This window comes from Somniosus microcephalus, chromosome 15, assembly GCF_052327205.1.
Source record: "Somniosus microcephalus isolate GS21.2 chromosome 15, FLI_Smic_1.0, whole genome shotgun sequence".
Taxonomy (NCBI): domain Eukaryota; kingdom Metazoa; phylum Chordata; class Chondrichthyes; order Squaliformes; family Somniosidae; genus Somniosus; species Somniosus microcephalus.
Window position 1 is genome coordinate 23,073,622 of NC_141001.1, and position 16,623 is coordinate 23,090,244.

Here is a 16,623-nt window from a genome sequence, read left to right on the forward strand (position 1 = left end):
AACCGCCCCAAATGCGAGTTTTTCAGGAGACAAATCTCGTATTGTGGCCACATGATTGATGAGGAGGGGTTACATAAGTCCCCAGACAAGATTGAGGCAGTAGTCAAGGCTCCAGCACCGGAAAATGTGTCGCAACTAAGGTCATTCCTCGGGTTGGTGAACTACTACCATAAGTTCTTGCCGAATTTATCTACAATTCTGCACCCACTGAATGCCCTGCTGCAAACTGGAGTAACATGGAAATGGAGTGATGAGTGTAAGCGTGCCTTTCAGAAATGTAAATGCCTGATCACATCAAAAGAATTATTGGCCCACTACAATCCAACACTACCGATTCGGTTGGCATGTGATACGTCTCCCTATGGCATTGGAGCGGTGCTGTCACGCAAATTCCTTGACGGTTCAGAGAGGCCAATAGCCTTTGCGTCGCGCTCGTTAACCTCAGCCGAGCGTAACTACGCCCAGATTGACAGGGAGGCCCTCAGCCTGGTGTGGGGGGTGAAGAAGTTCAATCACTATCTGCCTTGGCAGAAATTCACCCTACTAACTGATCATCAGCCTCTGGTCTCCATTTTTAACCCAAAGAAGGGCGTTCCGGTGATGACGGCACAACGGCTGCAAAGATGGTCCCATTTTCTAGGGGCACATCAATACGACATAGAGTACAAGGGTAAGAAACAGCATGGAAATGCTGATGGGCTGTCGCGCCTACCGTTGCCTACGGTGGAGGAAGCACCTGCAGTGAACCCTGTTGAGATATTCCATTCGACCATAGTCGAATGTCTACCTGTTACAAACTCAAGTATAGAGAAGGAAACCCGAAATGACCCAACACTCTCTCGGGTCTATGATTTTACGGTGAAGGGATGGCCAGCACATGGCGACTCACTGTTGCCAGCATTCTCGCCAAGGAGAGAACAGCTGTCAGTGTGCCGGGGGACCTTGATGTGTGGATCCCGAGTGGTAATTCCACCCAAGTTGAGAGATAGAGTGCTCAATGAGCTTCATGAGGGTCATCTGGGAGGGGTAAAGATGAAGAGCCTAGCCAGGGCGTTTGTGTGGTGGCCGGGAATCGATAAAGAAATCGAGGATATGACCAAGAGATGCACAGGATGCCAGAAGGTCCAAAACGCTCCACCACAGGCCCCGCTACACCCATGGGAGTGGCCCTCATCTCCATGGCAACGGGTACACATTGATTTTGCTGGTCCATTTATGGACTCAATGTTTTAATCGCCGTGGATGCACATTCAAAATGGCCAGAGGTCATCAAAATGTCCTCCACCACCACGGAGAAAACTATTGCAGTCCTATGGACCATCTTCGCCAGGAATGGCTTGCCAGAACAGATTTGCCCCGACAATGGACCACAGTTTGTGTCCGAGGATTTCCGGAGGTTTTTGAGGAATAATGGGGTAAAACATTACACATCTGCCCCATATCATCCAGCCACAAATGGATTGGCTGAGAGGTTTGTTCAGACCTTTAAAAAAGCAATAAAGGCAATGTATAACGACGACATACCACTACAACACAAGGTGGATAACTTCTTGTTTGCTTACCGGAATGCGACACATGCAGTCACCAACCAAGCTCCAGCCGTAATGTTCTTCAACCGAAGGCTAAGATGTCGCCTGGATTTGCTCAAACCAAACATAAGACGAGATGTTGAGGATAAGCAACTCCAGCACATCAACGAGAAGCCAACCAGGAGCTTCAAGATAGGGCAACCAGTCTTGGCCCGCGACTACCGAACAGAAAAATGGCAGCCAGGAACGACATGCACACAGCAGGGACCACTAATGTACACAGTGGACGTTGGAGAGAGCATCATGAGACGCCATGCTGACCAGATTCTAGAGTCAAAGGAACAAGTCAAACCCATACCACGAGCATGCGCACCTGGTGATGAACCCAAAGTGCAGATTGCGTTTACCTCAGAATCAGTGGTATTGGAAGCTGACGAACCAACCAATGACAATGAGCCAGAATCGACTCCGCCACAAGAACCGGATACTCGAGAAAGGCGCTATCCAGTCAGGATCAGGAAGCCTCCTCAATGACTGAATTTATAAATGATTACTTCAGTTGATGTATATAGTACAGAGAAAATTGTAATTGTAATTAGTTATTATTTAATTGTTAAATGAATGTTATGTACTGTTTATCTAAAAGGGGAGGAATTGTTGTGTATGTACCTTTAAGAGAGAACTGCTTTTATACTGTAGTACCGGCAGTGACCACACCTGTATATAAAGCCGTAGCAGGCTTCTGTACTTTCAGTTCCAGCATACCCTCTGTTCAGTAAACACCTGTTATTATTGTTCTCCTGCAGTCCGTGTGTTATTGATACGCGGACACTACAGGGCTGTTGCCAGGATTCCCACAGACCGACGTTCCCCAGGTGCAATGAAGAGGAAAACCCACCTTCATATTGCTTAGGCTAAGCGGTGTTTTGATGAGTCTGAGCGCGACATGTTCCACAGCAATCGGACAAGAAGGACCATTTTCCAGCAAGAATCATTTTCTTAATTTGATCTTAAACATTAATAGGTGCTAGAATGAGATCACTTTTACACTCAGATAGAGAAGCTTTCAGATGCGTCTGATTTCCTCCATCCTTGACATAACCATGCTACCAGCCCCGCCTCCCCTTGGCTCGGTTTTCTCACACTACACCAGTGCTTGTGGTTGTGGGTGTTGTAGGGGGTTTTGGTTTGGGGTTTGTGACTGGCCAGTCAGGCGTATCTGAGCTGCTCCAGTCCCATGCGGTTCGAATCGCTTCCCCTCTGGTTCTGACCACCGGACTTATTACGAGCAGCGATATAAACAAAACGAGACCAGTGGTTTGGTGCAAAGAAAACCAATGTTTATTAAAAATAGAGAAAAATAAACACTATACAGAGAAAATCACTATGTATGTAACACAATTACACTTAGTGGGGGAGGAGAAATGGACACATCGAGGGAAAATGACTAAAATGACAATTTTAGCAATCCCCTTAACTCCCAACCTTTACACCTATCTAAGTTGTCTTGCGATGGGCCAGAAAGTTTATGCTCACCAGTCTCAGATGTTAGAACGCCTGCTCCATGCCCCGTTGCCTGCCAATGTCTTTAGGATTTTCACCGCCCAGAGCAGAGATACCCCAGTGATTCAAAGGTAACTGTCGGTATCCTGCTTCCCTGGACGGGCTCTTCGTCATCGATCTTCTTGATGGTAAGGCAGGGCACCGGAGTCCAGGCGAGAGAGAGAGCGAGATGTGGCTTCCCGAGGGACTACTTATACCCCTTTCTGGGAGCCCTTATCATTCGCCAGATCAGCCTGTTTCTTTGTCTGACCTGGACGTGTTGAAGATGATACAAAGGAAACCGATCTGGGCCCATCGACCTGGATGGCCAGTTAATCGGTCTTTAAACATCCCATAAGTGTTTTCCTTTGTGTAGCTGGTCTTGTGATAGGGCCATTCCAGTTTTAATGCCCCGTTGATCGTTTCCAAACAGAGTTGAAGTCAGCTAACGTAGGTTTGAATGCAACTATTACCCGTTGATTATCTGTGCAAACGGCCTTGATGGGTTTTAATCAGAGGCCCGAATGCCACTGTTTGCTTCTCATACATAAATGCAGAAGGCCTGTCTGCCTTCTAATTCCTGGAACATTCCTTCTTTGTCAGTCCAAACCTGAACTTTGCAGGCCTTGGCCATGAGGTTGACCGTAGCCATCTTGTTGGGCCCTGGAGCCCTGGATTTTAAACTCAGTCCAGCCAGGGTTTCTCCAATAAGCCAGAAGTAAATCTTCAGGGGAGACATGAAATTTGCGAATCCTTTCAGTGTGGACATTGTTATGGTCAGAGTTGTTATTACTGGAACATTTGCAGAAACTATCAGTGGAAACACTTTCTTTCAGCTGCTCTGCTCCGTCCACGATACAAGAGACTTTAGAAGTGGTGGCAGAATGTATTCAAATATTGTACTGTACATTATGTATTACTTGGTGCCTTGTCATCTTTGGAAATTCAGATTCTTTTTTAAAAATTACCACTTTGCACAAGATCCAAGGTAACACAGGACTCGACTCATATGGAGGGGACAGTATGGCTCCTTCCATGTAGCTGGATGCTCTCTTTTGGGGTTTTCTGGTGTGAGCACATAGAATTGCAAAGAAATTACAACATGGAACAGGCCATTCAGCCCAACCACTCCCTGTTGGTGTTTATCTCCACATGAGCAGTGACATGGGTCACGTACAACTCTCACTGACCTTGAAGTTTCTTTCTGCAAATATCACCAGAGAAACACTTCACACATTTGTGTGATGCACATTTTTTGACTCTCATTCATCAGTATTAAATTCCATTTACCATTTGTATTTCCAACTTCTGTAAATCCTTTTGCTACATTCTTTGTCACCACTGCTACCCTTGTTTTAGTGTCAACATCAAATTGGACAAACTTACATTTGGTTTTGATATCTAGGTCATTTGTGTAGATTAGAAATATGGATCCCAAACACTGACTCCTGTGGGACTCTACTGAACACAGGTCACCAGTCTGGTAGCACAATCACATATGCACATGTCTTTCACACTGAAGCATCTCAAATGTCACTGCAAACAACAGGTAGGTGGGACTTTGGATCTGCACCTTATGGCGACTGTGCTCTCCTGGAACTCATTTTGATCGCCATGACGGGTCAGAGAGAAATTCCTCAGATTTCCCCCCTTGAATTGGCCTAGGATTTTTTAAAATTCGTTTCTTTGCCTCTCCCAGGAGATGACATAGATGACAAGTTAGAGGATACACTGGAAGCCATGATGTTTAGTTGCATCCTGACTATTTGGGACCGGCTTGATGGACCAGCTGGTCTGTTCCTTTCCCTCTTTTCGTATGTTTGTTTGGTGCCTGTTTTGTAAAGCAAATCACGCAATCACAAATTTACTAGATAATTACAGATGAGGAAGACCATTCGGCCCATCTTAATTGATCTACCCTGAAACACCCCACAGTCTCCTCATTGCAGCATCCACTTGTTTCTTAAATAATTCCAGGGTTTTCAGCACTTTGTCCAGCAGCCCATTCCAAGTGTTGATCACTCGCTACGTCAAGAAGAATCGCCTGAGTTGCCTTTTAATAGTTTGAACCTATGTTCCTTTGTACTTCTCCCACTGTTTAACTTAAAGTAGTATTTCAAGTATTTCCTAACAACTCAGACCCTAACACTAAGGATCAGCTTCATGCCTCTTTCCTGCACTGTCTTCAGCACTTGAATGTCTCGCTTGTGTCTCGGCAACGAGAATTAGGCATCGGTGTGGACTGAGCAGATCACTATGCAGTTTGATCATGGCTTTCTATGGTTTACATTTAACTGTTTTGAATATATAGTTCAACAATCTATTGCCTTTCTTGATTGCTGCTTTGCATTGATTATACTTTGGTTATCTCTGTCTGGGTGAACATGCTGTGCACCAGGTCTACTAATAACCCTGTGTACATTATGCTGTAGGGCTCTCCACAGTTCACTTGGGATGTTACTTACTCAAAGACATTGAGAAGCTTGGCTAGGCACGAATTCCCCTTCTGGATCCATGTTGGCTACTGTTTACTAGGTTATTGTTACACAGATGCTCCTCAAGCTTACTCCTGATGATTAATTCCATTCTTTTACGCAGAATGGAGGTGAGGCTGATTGGTCTGTAGTTGTCGGTGTCTGTTTTATCCCGCTTTTTGAATCTGGGAACTGCACTGGATACATTCCCAGTGTCCAGTGACTCCTTCACAATGGTTGTTAATGCTTCAAAAATCTTCCCCTAGCCTCTTTCAGCAGTCTGGGATAAATACCATCAGTCACTGGGGATTTATTTGTATTGACCCCATGTAATCTGTGTATTCGATCTCATTTATATTATATTATATTTTAAGAACATAAGAACATAAGAAATAGGTGCAGGAGTAGGCCATTCGGTTGATCTTCTGCCTCAACTCCATTCACCGGCCCTATCGCCATATCCCTTGCTAGTCAGAAATCTATCGACTTCTGTTTTGAATATACCCAATGACTGAGCCTCCACAGCCCTCTGGGGTAGAGAATTCCAAAGATTCACCACCCTCTGAGTGAAGAAATTTCTTCTCATCTCAGTCCTGAATGGCCTACCCTTTATCCTGAGGCTGTGGCCCCTGGTTCTAGACTCCCCAGCCAAGGGAAACATTCTCCCAGCATCTATCCCATCAAGCCCTGTAATAATTTTGTATGCTTCAATGAGATCCCCTCTCATTCTTCTGAATTCAAGAGAATACAGGCCTAGTTTACTCAATCTCTTCTCATACGATAGTCCCGCCATCCCAGGAACTAATCTTGTGAACCTTCGTTGCACTCCCTCTATGGCAAGTATATCCTTCCTTAGGTAAGGAGACCAAAATTGTACACAGTACTCCAGGTGTGGTCTCACCAAGGCCCTATATAATTGGAGTAAGACTTCTTTACTCCTGTACTCAAATCCTTTTGTAATGAAGGCCAGCATACCATTTGCCTTCCTAATGGCTTGCTGCACCTGCACATTCACTTTCAGTGACTCATGTTCAAGGACACCCAGGTCCCTTTGAGCATCCCCAATCTTTCACCATTTAGGAAATACTCTGCCTTTCTGTTTTTTCTACCAAAGTGGATAACTTCACATTTATCCACATTATATTCCATCTGCCATGTTCTCGCCCACTCACTGAGCCTGTCGAGATCCCCTTGAAGCCTCTTCACATCCTCTTCACAACTGACACTGCCACCTAGCTTTGTATCATCAGCAAATTTGGAAATGTTACATTTAGTCCCCTCGTCCAAATCATTGATATAGATTGTGAATAGCTGGGGCCAAAGCACTGAACCTTGTGGTACCCCATGAGTCACAGCCTGCCATCCTGAAAAAGACTCGTTTATCCCTACTCTTTGTTTTCTGTCTGTTAACCAATTCTCAACCCATGCTAGTACATTACCCCCAATTCCATGTGCCCTAATTTTGTTCACCAACCTCTTGTGTGGGACCTTATCGAAGGCCTTCTGAAAATCCAAATACACCACATCTACCGGTTCCCATTTGTCTGCTCCACTAGTTACATCCTCAAAGAACTCCAATAGGTTTGTTAAACAGGATTTCCCTTTCATAAATCCATGTTGGCTCTGCCCAATTAGTTTCTAAGTGCCCAGTTATTGCATCCTTTATAATAGATTCCAGCATTTCCCAACTACTGATGTGAGGCTAACAGGTCTGTAGTTCCCTGTTTTCTCTCTCCCTCCTTTTTTAAATAGCGGGGTTACATTTGCTATCCTCCAATCTGCAGGAACCGTTCCAGAATCTATAGAATTTTGGAAGATGACATCCAATGCGTCCACTGTCCCAATGGCCACCTCTTTCAAAACCCTAGGATGTAGGTCATCCAGTCCTTGGGATTTATCGATTTTTAGTCCCATTAATTTTGCTAGTACTATTTTTTTACTAATAATAATTTCTTTGAGTTCCTCATTCTCGTCACACCCTTGGTTTCCTCGTATTTCTGGGAGGTTTTTTGTGTCTTCCTCCGTGAAGACAGAAACAAAGTATTTATTTAATTTCGCTGCCATTTCCTCATTATGAATTCTCTCGGCTCTAACTGTAAAGGACCTACATTTACCTTCGCCAGTCTTTTCCTTTTCACATACCTGTAGAAGCTTTTACAATCCGTTTTTACATTTTTCGCTAGTTTGTGCTCATATTCCATTTTCCCTTTCTTTATCAATTTCTTGGTCCCCCTTTGCTGATTTCTAAAAAGATCCCAATCCTCAGGCTGACCGCTTTTTCTGATAACTTTATAAGCTTCCTCTTTTGACTTAATACTAGCTTTAATTTCTTTTGTTAGCCATGTTTGGATCACTTTTCCTTTTGGGTTTTTATGCCCTAGAGGAATATATGTTTGTTGCAAATTATGCATTATTTCCTTGAATGTTAGCCATTGTATGTCCACCTTCATACCTTTTAGTGTAGTGTCCCAATCTACCATGGCCAACTTGTCCCTCATACCCTTGTAGTTTCCTCTGTTTAGATTGAAGACCTTAGTTTCAGATTGGACTACATCACTCTCAAACTTAATGTAAAATTCAATCATATTATGGTCACTTGTCCCTAAAGGCCTCTTTACCACAAGATTATTGATTAGCCCTTTCTCATTACACAGTACCAGATCCAGAATAGCCTGTTCCCTGGTTGGTTCCTCCACGTACTGATCCAGGAAACCATCTCGCACGCATTCCAGGAATTTAGTGATAATTTGATTTGCCCAGTCAATATGTAGATTAAAGTCCCCCATGATTACCGTATTGCCCTTGTTACATGCACTTCTAATTTCTTGATTGATACTGTGCCCTACATTGCCACTGCTGTTTGGTGGCCTATACTCAACTCCCACCAATGTTTTCCGCCCTTTGCTGTTTCTTAGCTCCACCCAAACTGATTCCAGTTCTACATCACGATCTGCCGAGCCAAGATCTTTTATCTCTACCGTACCGACCTCATCCCTTATTAACAGTGCCACGCCACCTCCTTTTCCTTTTTGTCGGTCCTTCCTAAATGTTGAGTACCCTGGAACATTCAGTTCCCAGCTTTGGTTACCCTGCAACCATGTCTCTGTAATGGCAATTACATCATACCCATTTACTTCTATTTGTGCCATTAATTCATCCACCTTGTTGCGAATGCTACGTGTATTTAGATAAAGTGTCTTCAACTTTGCCTGCACTTTGACCCTCTTTACTGTTGGCCTTTGTTTTTGCTCCATACTAGTTTTGCTAACTACTTTTCTAACTTGCACTTCCAGCCTTGTTTCTCTCCGTTCTGGGCCCACACTTAGGTTCCCAGTGAAGTTATTGATTATACCGAGGTAATCTGCGTTTGGGGCGGGCATGTTGCTGATGTCTACTCTTCTGAATACTTGCAGGAAGTAATCATTCAGAATATTTACGATCTTATGCTCATCAGTTCCATTTGCATCTGCTTTGATCTTAACCTCTTCTCTGACTGACCTCTTACTGTCTCAGTACTGAGAATTCGTTTATTATTATGTTTAGCTTCTGCTGCTATACTTTTTACTAACTCTCTCTGAACACCATTTTAACTTGTTCCTGCATTTTATTTTACAGTAAGCCCCTCCCATTCCTGTCTGTAGGATTTGTAGAAGTTATTATATCAGTGTTAACTTGTTTGTTAAGCCAATTTGGATCATATTAGTTTAGTCTGAGCATATTTGTTTTGATATGAATTTAGCCTGCTTGTTCAGCATTATTCCTTCACAGGTGTTCCATTTGTCCTTAATTGGAGTGTTGATAAACAAACTCTCAATCTATTTGCTTTAGTTGTTCTCTCATTTTATTGAATTTATCAATTATTTTTTGAAGTGTAGTGACTGTTATGGAGGCAGATTAGGTACCAGAGACACCCCAGAAATAGCCACGTGATGAATGAGCAGTTCCTCTCAAACCAACTCTGCTATTTTTTAAACCGATTCTGGTGAATTTGGGTTTAATTAGAAATCTTTTATGTGAAACATGTCGAAAGGTGTCTGAGAGTTCAAATGAAACATTTCATAGGGAGCCCCTGTCCACTGTATGTACATCCTCAAAGAGGTTGAGGAGGTTTGTCAGATGGGATCTTTCACCTTCTATGCTGGCTGTTAATGATTAATTCATATCTGTACATGTAAGTTAATAAAGATCAACTCCTCTCCATAGTCTAAGGCTTCAGCTAAAGATCTGGCCAGATTAGTGAGTCCTGGGTCAACTCACTCAGAGATTCTTCCTTCTGAAGGTGGAAGATGTCAAGTGGAGGTGAGATTCCCAGGTTGTTACACAGACTATCCGACAGTAACACATCAACTCATTACACAAATACAAAAGCATAATGCTGCGGATGTTGGAAATCTGAAACAAAAACAGAAAAGGCTGAAAATACTCAGCAGGACAGGCAGCATCTGTGGAGAGAGAAACAAAGTTAACGTTTCAGATCAATGACCTTTCGTCAGAACTGGAAAAAGTTAGAGATGTAACAGGTTTAAATCAAGTACAGAGGCAGGGAAGGAGGGGAGGAAATAACAAAAGGGAAGGTCTGTGATAGGGTGGGAGGCAGGCGAGATTAAATGATAAAAGGGATGATGGTGCAAGGTAAAAGAAGATGGTAATGGGACAATTAAAGAAACAAAAGATGGGTCTAGAGGAGGTGTAAATGGGTATAGCAGAATCAGCAATAGCGGCTGTCTGAAAAAATGGGAGCAGTGGTTATTATCTGAAATTGTTGAACTTGATGTTGAGTCCGAAAGGCTGTAAAGTGGTTAATCGAAAAATGAGGTGCTGTTCCACCAGGTCTGACCTGAAATGTTAACTCTGTTTCTCTCTCCACAGATGCTGCCTGACCTGTTGAGTAGTTCCAGCATTTTCTGTTTTTATTTCAGATTTCCAGAATCTGCAGTATTTTGCTTTTGTATTGCTGTTCCTCTAGCTTCTGTTGAGCTTTGTTGGAACAGTGAAGGAGGCCGACGACAGAGAGGTCAGAGTGGGAATGGGGTGGAGAATTAAAGGCCACGTTTTTGCCGGCGCTCAGAGGGCAGGTTCGGAGGCGGGTCAGGTGTCAAAATAGCAAAGATTGACAGCGGGTTGGGAACCCCCTGTTAACCTGTCTCCACGCGAGTCTCCCATGTGTCGGGCCTGTCGGCGCTGAACAGACCCGACACCAAGCGGCGGGGGTGGCAATTCAAATCATTAACTGGGTTCTTAACAACCAATTAACTGCTACTTTAAGGCTACATTTCAATTTTATGTGCTCCCCCATGGGTTACCCGCTGCTCGGGGAACACGTCAGCTTACCATGTCGTGAGTTGACTCTGCATTGCATTAACTGATTACCTGACAGCTGCAGAAGTTGTATAAAGGATACCATGTTGCAGCTGTTCACTTTCAGAGCTCAGAAACAGTTGGTTAATGCATTTGGAAGTCATATACAGCCTTGTGCAGCTTGCAAGTGTTTTTTTTTTCTTTTCTTCTTCTTGCAAGTGTTTTGAGCCAACTCTCTATCCAGTTCCACCTCATTGGAACAACCTCTCTCAGCATTCACAGATTTGCTTCTGTCATCTCTCTGTCACCTGCCAACTATTACATCAGAATGGATATGGTTTACACTCTCTCGCTTGGTCCTCAGAATCTGACCATGAAGAGCCCCAAAACCAGCAGCACCAGGCCCCCCAGCAGCCACAACAACAGCAAGCGCGACAACCTTCTCCTCAACCACCTGATGCTGCACAGGGCAGAGGGCATCAGCGCAGGGCTGAACTTCACCAGAGGCACTACCCCCAACACAGGGTTTGCAGGCAAAGGATGAGCTTCCTCAACATGACTGAGCAGCAGTGCCAACAGTCGTGGCGACATTTCCAGATTAACATTAAAAAAAAAAATTCATTCATGGGATGTGGGCGTCGCTGGCAAGGCCAGCAATTATTACCCATCCCTAGTTTCCTTGAGAAGGTGGTGGTGAGCCGCCTTCTTGAACCGCTGCAGTCCGGGTGGTAAAGGTACTCCCACAGTGCTGTTAGGGAGGGAGTTCCAGGATTTTGACCCAGCGACGATGAAGGAACGGCGATATACTTCCAAGTCAGGATGGTGTGTGACTGGGAGGGGAACTTGGAGGTGGTGGTGTTCACATGCACCTGCTGCCCATGTCCTTCGAGGTGGTAGAGGTCGTGGGCTTGTGAGGTGCTGCCAAAGAAGCCTTGGCGAGTTGCTGCAGTGCATCTTGTAGATGGTACACACTGCAGCCACGGTACGCCGGTGGTGGAGGGAGTGAATGTTTAAGGTGGTAGAGGGTGTGCCAATCAAGTAGGCTGCTTTGTCCTGGATGGTGTCAAGCTTCTTGAGTGTTGTTGGAGCTGCACTCATCCAGGCAAGTGGAGAGTATTCCATCACACTCCTTACTTGTGCCTTGTAGATGGTGGAAAGGCTTTGGGGAGTCAGGAGGTGAGACACTCGCTGCAGAATACCTAGCTTCTGACCTGCTCTTGTTGCCACAGTATTTATGTGGCTGGTCCAGTTAAGTTTCTGGTCAATGGTGACCCCCAGGATGTTAATGGTGGGGGATTCGGCGATGGTAATGCCGTTGAATGTCAAGGGGAGGTGGTTAGACTCTTGCTTGTTGGGGATAGTCATTGCCTGGCACTTGTGTGGTGCGAATGTTACCTGCCACTTATCAGCCCAAGCCTGAATGTCATCCAGGTCTTGCTCCATGTGGGCATCGACTGCTTCATTATTTGAGGAGTTGTGAATGGCACTGAACACTGTGCAGTCATCAGTGAACATCCCCATTTCTGACCTTATGTTGGAGGGAAGGTCAATGATGAAGCAGCTGAGGATGGTTGTGCCTAGGAAACTGCCCTCAGGAACTCCTGCAGCGATGTCCTGGGGCTGAGATGATTGACCTCCAACCACCACAACCATCTTCCTTCATGCTAGGTATGACTCCAACCAGTGGAGAGTTTTCCCCCCCGATTCCCATTGACTTCAGTTTTACTTGGGTACCTTGATGCCACACTCGGTCAAATGGTGCCTTGATGTCAAGGGCAGTCACTCTACCTCACCTCTGGAATTCGGCTCCATTGTCCATGTTTGGACCAAGGCTGTAATGAAGTCTGGAGCCGAGTGGTCCTGGAGGAACTTAGACTGGGCATCAGTGAGCAGGTTATTGGTGAGTAAGTGCCGCTTGATAGCACTGTCGACGACACCTTCCATCACTTTGCTGATGATTGAGAGTAGACTGATGGGGCAGTAATTGTCCGGATTGGATTTGTCCTGCTTTTTGTGGACAGGACATACCTGTTTTCCACATTGTCGGATAGATGCCAGTGTTGTAGCTGTGCTGGAACAGCTTGGCTAGAGACGCGGCTAGTTCTGGAGCAGAAGTCTTCAGCAAGACAGCCGGGATGTTGTCAGGGCCCACGGCCTTTGCTGTATCCAGTTTCTTGATATCATGTGGAGTGAATCGAATTGGCTGTAGACTGGCTTCTGTGATGGCGGGGATCTCAGGAGGAGGCCAATATGGATTATCCACTCGGCACTTCTGGCTGAAGATGGTTGCAAACACTTCAGCCTTGTCTTTTGCACTCATGTGCTGGGCTCCACCATCATTGTTATTCATGGAGCCTCCTCCTCCGGTTAGTTGTTTAATGGTCCACCACCGTTCATGACTGGATGTGGCAGGACTGCAGAGCTTTGATCTGATCCGTTGATTGTGGGATCGCTTAGCCCTGTCTATAGCATATTGTTTCTGCTTTTTAGCATGCATGTAGCCCTGTGTTACAGATTCCCCAGGTTGGCACCTCATTCTTTGGTGTGCCTGGTATGCTCTTCTACCTTCCCTATTGAACCAGGGTTGGTCCCCTGGCTTGGTGGTAATGGTAGAGTGAGTGATATGCCGGGCCATGAGGTTACAGATTATGGTGGAATACAATTATGCTGCTGCTGATGGCCCACAGCCACCTCATGAATGCCCAGTTTTGAGCTGCTAGATCGGTTCTATATCTGTCCCATTTAGATGTGGTAGTGCCACACAACATGATTGTTGAGCAAGCGCTGCAGCCCAAAGGTGCGGATGGACACCCCTTACCAGTAGCTGTGAAAGTCACCCTTGCCCTCAACTTCTTCGCCTCAGGTTCCTTCCAGGCATCTGCAGCAGACATTTGCGGCATCTCGCAGTCGGCTGCACACAGATGCATTACACAGGTGACCGATGCCCTCTTTGACAAGTCAGAAAATTATATAAACGTTGCAACTGATGAAGCTAGTGCTGCTGAGCACACGGTTGGCTTTGCAGCTCTGGCTGGCTTCCCACAGGTGCAGGGTGTCATCGACATGTGGCCATCAGGGCACCCCATCATAACTCAGCAGTGTTTATCAACCTTCCATTCCCTCAATGTGTAGCTGGTCTGCAACCATAGGAAGTTCATTGTCCATGTGTGCACCAGGTTCCCTGGGAGCTGCCATGACTCCTACATCCTGCACCAATCCTCCGTTCCTCAGCTCTTCACACCTCCAAACAGTCTTTCCGGTTGGCTGCTTGGAGACAAGGGCTATCCATTAAAGATGTGGCTCATGAGGAGGACAAGAAATGAGGCTGAGGAACATTACAATCAAAGCTTGATCTTCACCATTCTCTGTCATTCCTCCCAGTAAGGACCTCTATGAGCCTTTGGTTTCTCTCCTCCATAGATGCCCATCTATTTTGCATAGAGACCATGTGCTCATGTGACTGGTGCATTAGGTCCTCCATGCAGGTGGCCATCCTATCCATGGAGGAACCTAAAGCCATGAGTGCGTGCGCTACGGTGGTGATCATGCTTGAGATGGACTCCTCCATTCTCTGCACACTCGCAGTCACCCCGGTTGAAAAACCTATCAGTGCCCCCTGCACCTGTTCCTGCAGCTCCAGGATCACCCTCTTCCTGGATGGCCCCCGAGGCTCAGTGTCTGCGTACAGCTGAGCAGAGCTAGGAGAGTCCTGCGCCCTCCGACGAGGTGTCTCTACTGCTGACCCTGTCTCCACCATTTGCTCTTGCTCACGTGTGATGTGAGAGACACCAGGTGACAACACGACTCTATCTCGCGACGGACCCACCGAGGTGATTGTATCTGTGCTGGTGCTGGCTTGCCTTGTCAAAGGTGACACCGCACCCTCAGAGGCTGGAGCCTCCTCTGAGGTGTGCTCCTTCAGTTCCTCATGGACATTGGGGGGGCTCTTGATGGACCTGTGGGAGAGTAAAGACATCAGTTAGCTGTATGGTATGTCCATTGTGTACAGATACCATTATGTGCATTATGGGCAATCAATTACTGTTGACAGCAGCCCCCATATGAGTGACTGATGAATGACATGTGGGTGTATGGGAAATGATTCTGGCACCAGGTTATTCAGAAGAGCCCCTCTCTCTGTCCCCCACTTCCGGCTGGTCCACCGCTCCAGTGATCTCCAGGGCAGCCTCCTTTGTAGTAGTGAGAATGGCCAGTGATTGAAGGCACCTCCCGTTCTCTCCCTCTCCCTCTTGTTGTGGGCTGTCTTCTCCTGCAAGGAGGCAAAGAAGAAAAGGTTGAGTAAGAGTGATGGAATGAGCGTAAGGAAAGGATGGGTTACATCTTTATAGGGAAACTATAATGGAGTTGGGTGGCTGTAACAAGTCAAATCCTTTACTGTTGCTAGTTGGTGTCATTAGGATGAGGGCGAGTGTGAGGGGTGCATAGTAAGATGGGGATATAATAATGTAGCTAGATAGAGAGGGATGGCTGACGGTGCAAGGGATGTTGCATTGAGTTGCGATGTGCAGGAGTAGGGTTGGGAATGCTGAGTGATGGGGAAGTGATAACAGGCACAGCAGCATGAAGGTAAGTGTGGCTTTATACTCACTTTTCCAGATCGTAGAAGATCATGAAAGCGCTTGCGGCACTGAACCCAGGCCCTCATCACCACACACCTGCCTGTTACCTCCTCAGCTATCTGCAGCCAGGCTGCCTTGGTCACCTGGGGGGGTCTCTTCCGTCCACTGGCAGGGCAGAGAACCTCCCTGTGTGCTCTGACTTCTGAAGCAAGGAGCAGCTCTCTGCCTTTCTGAGGTCATTTACACTTTAAATGGAGCAAATGAAATGAAGTGGGGCCACGAGTCCTTTAAATACACCGGCAAAAGAGCGTCAGCACTGACCTCACCTGACCCGCACCTTGTAATAGGGTTGGGGAACGCGAAGGGCGGGCTTAACAAGGCCCATTAACGAAAAATCCTTTTTCTCGGTGGGATGTAGACAGCAGCAGGCTCGTGGCCTGACAACGACCTCTCCCATCCTGGCCCCGGCTTGGTCGGTGAAATCGCGGCCAAAATGACAGGGATCGCGCGTAATGACAGGCAGCGGTAATGGCGGAGGATGATCCGTTGAATGTGGAGGCTGGTGGGGTGAAAGTTGAGGACAAGGGGAACCCTGTCATGGTTCTGGGAGGGAGGGGAAGGGGTGAGAGCAGAAGTGCAGGAAATGGAACGGACATGGTGGAGGAGAATCCTCGGTTGAGGGAAAAGGTAGACATATCGGAAGCATTAGTATGGAAGGTGGCATCGTCAGAACAGATGTGACGGAGAAAACTGGGAGAACGGAATAGAGTCCTTACAGGAAATGGGGTGGATGTCCAATCCCTTTACACCTCCATCCCCCAACAGGACAGCCTGAAGGCTCTCTGCTTCTTCCTTGAATGGAGGCCCAACCAGTTCCCTTCCACCACCACCTTTCTCCACCTGGTTCTTACATTAAACAACTTCTCCTTTGAATACACTCACTCACTAAAAGGTGTTGCTATGGGAACCCGTATGGGTCCCAGCTATGCCTATCTTTTTGTGGGATATGTGGAACACTCTTTGTTCCAGTCCTACTCAGGTCCCCTCCCTCACTTCTTTTTCCGGTACATTGATGGCTGTATCGGTGCCACTTCCTGCTCTTGCCACGTACTGGAAAATGTCATCAACTTTGCTTCCAATTTCCACCCTTCCCTCACCTTCATATGGTCCATCTCTGACTCTTTCCTTCCCACCCTCGAC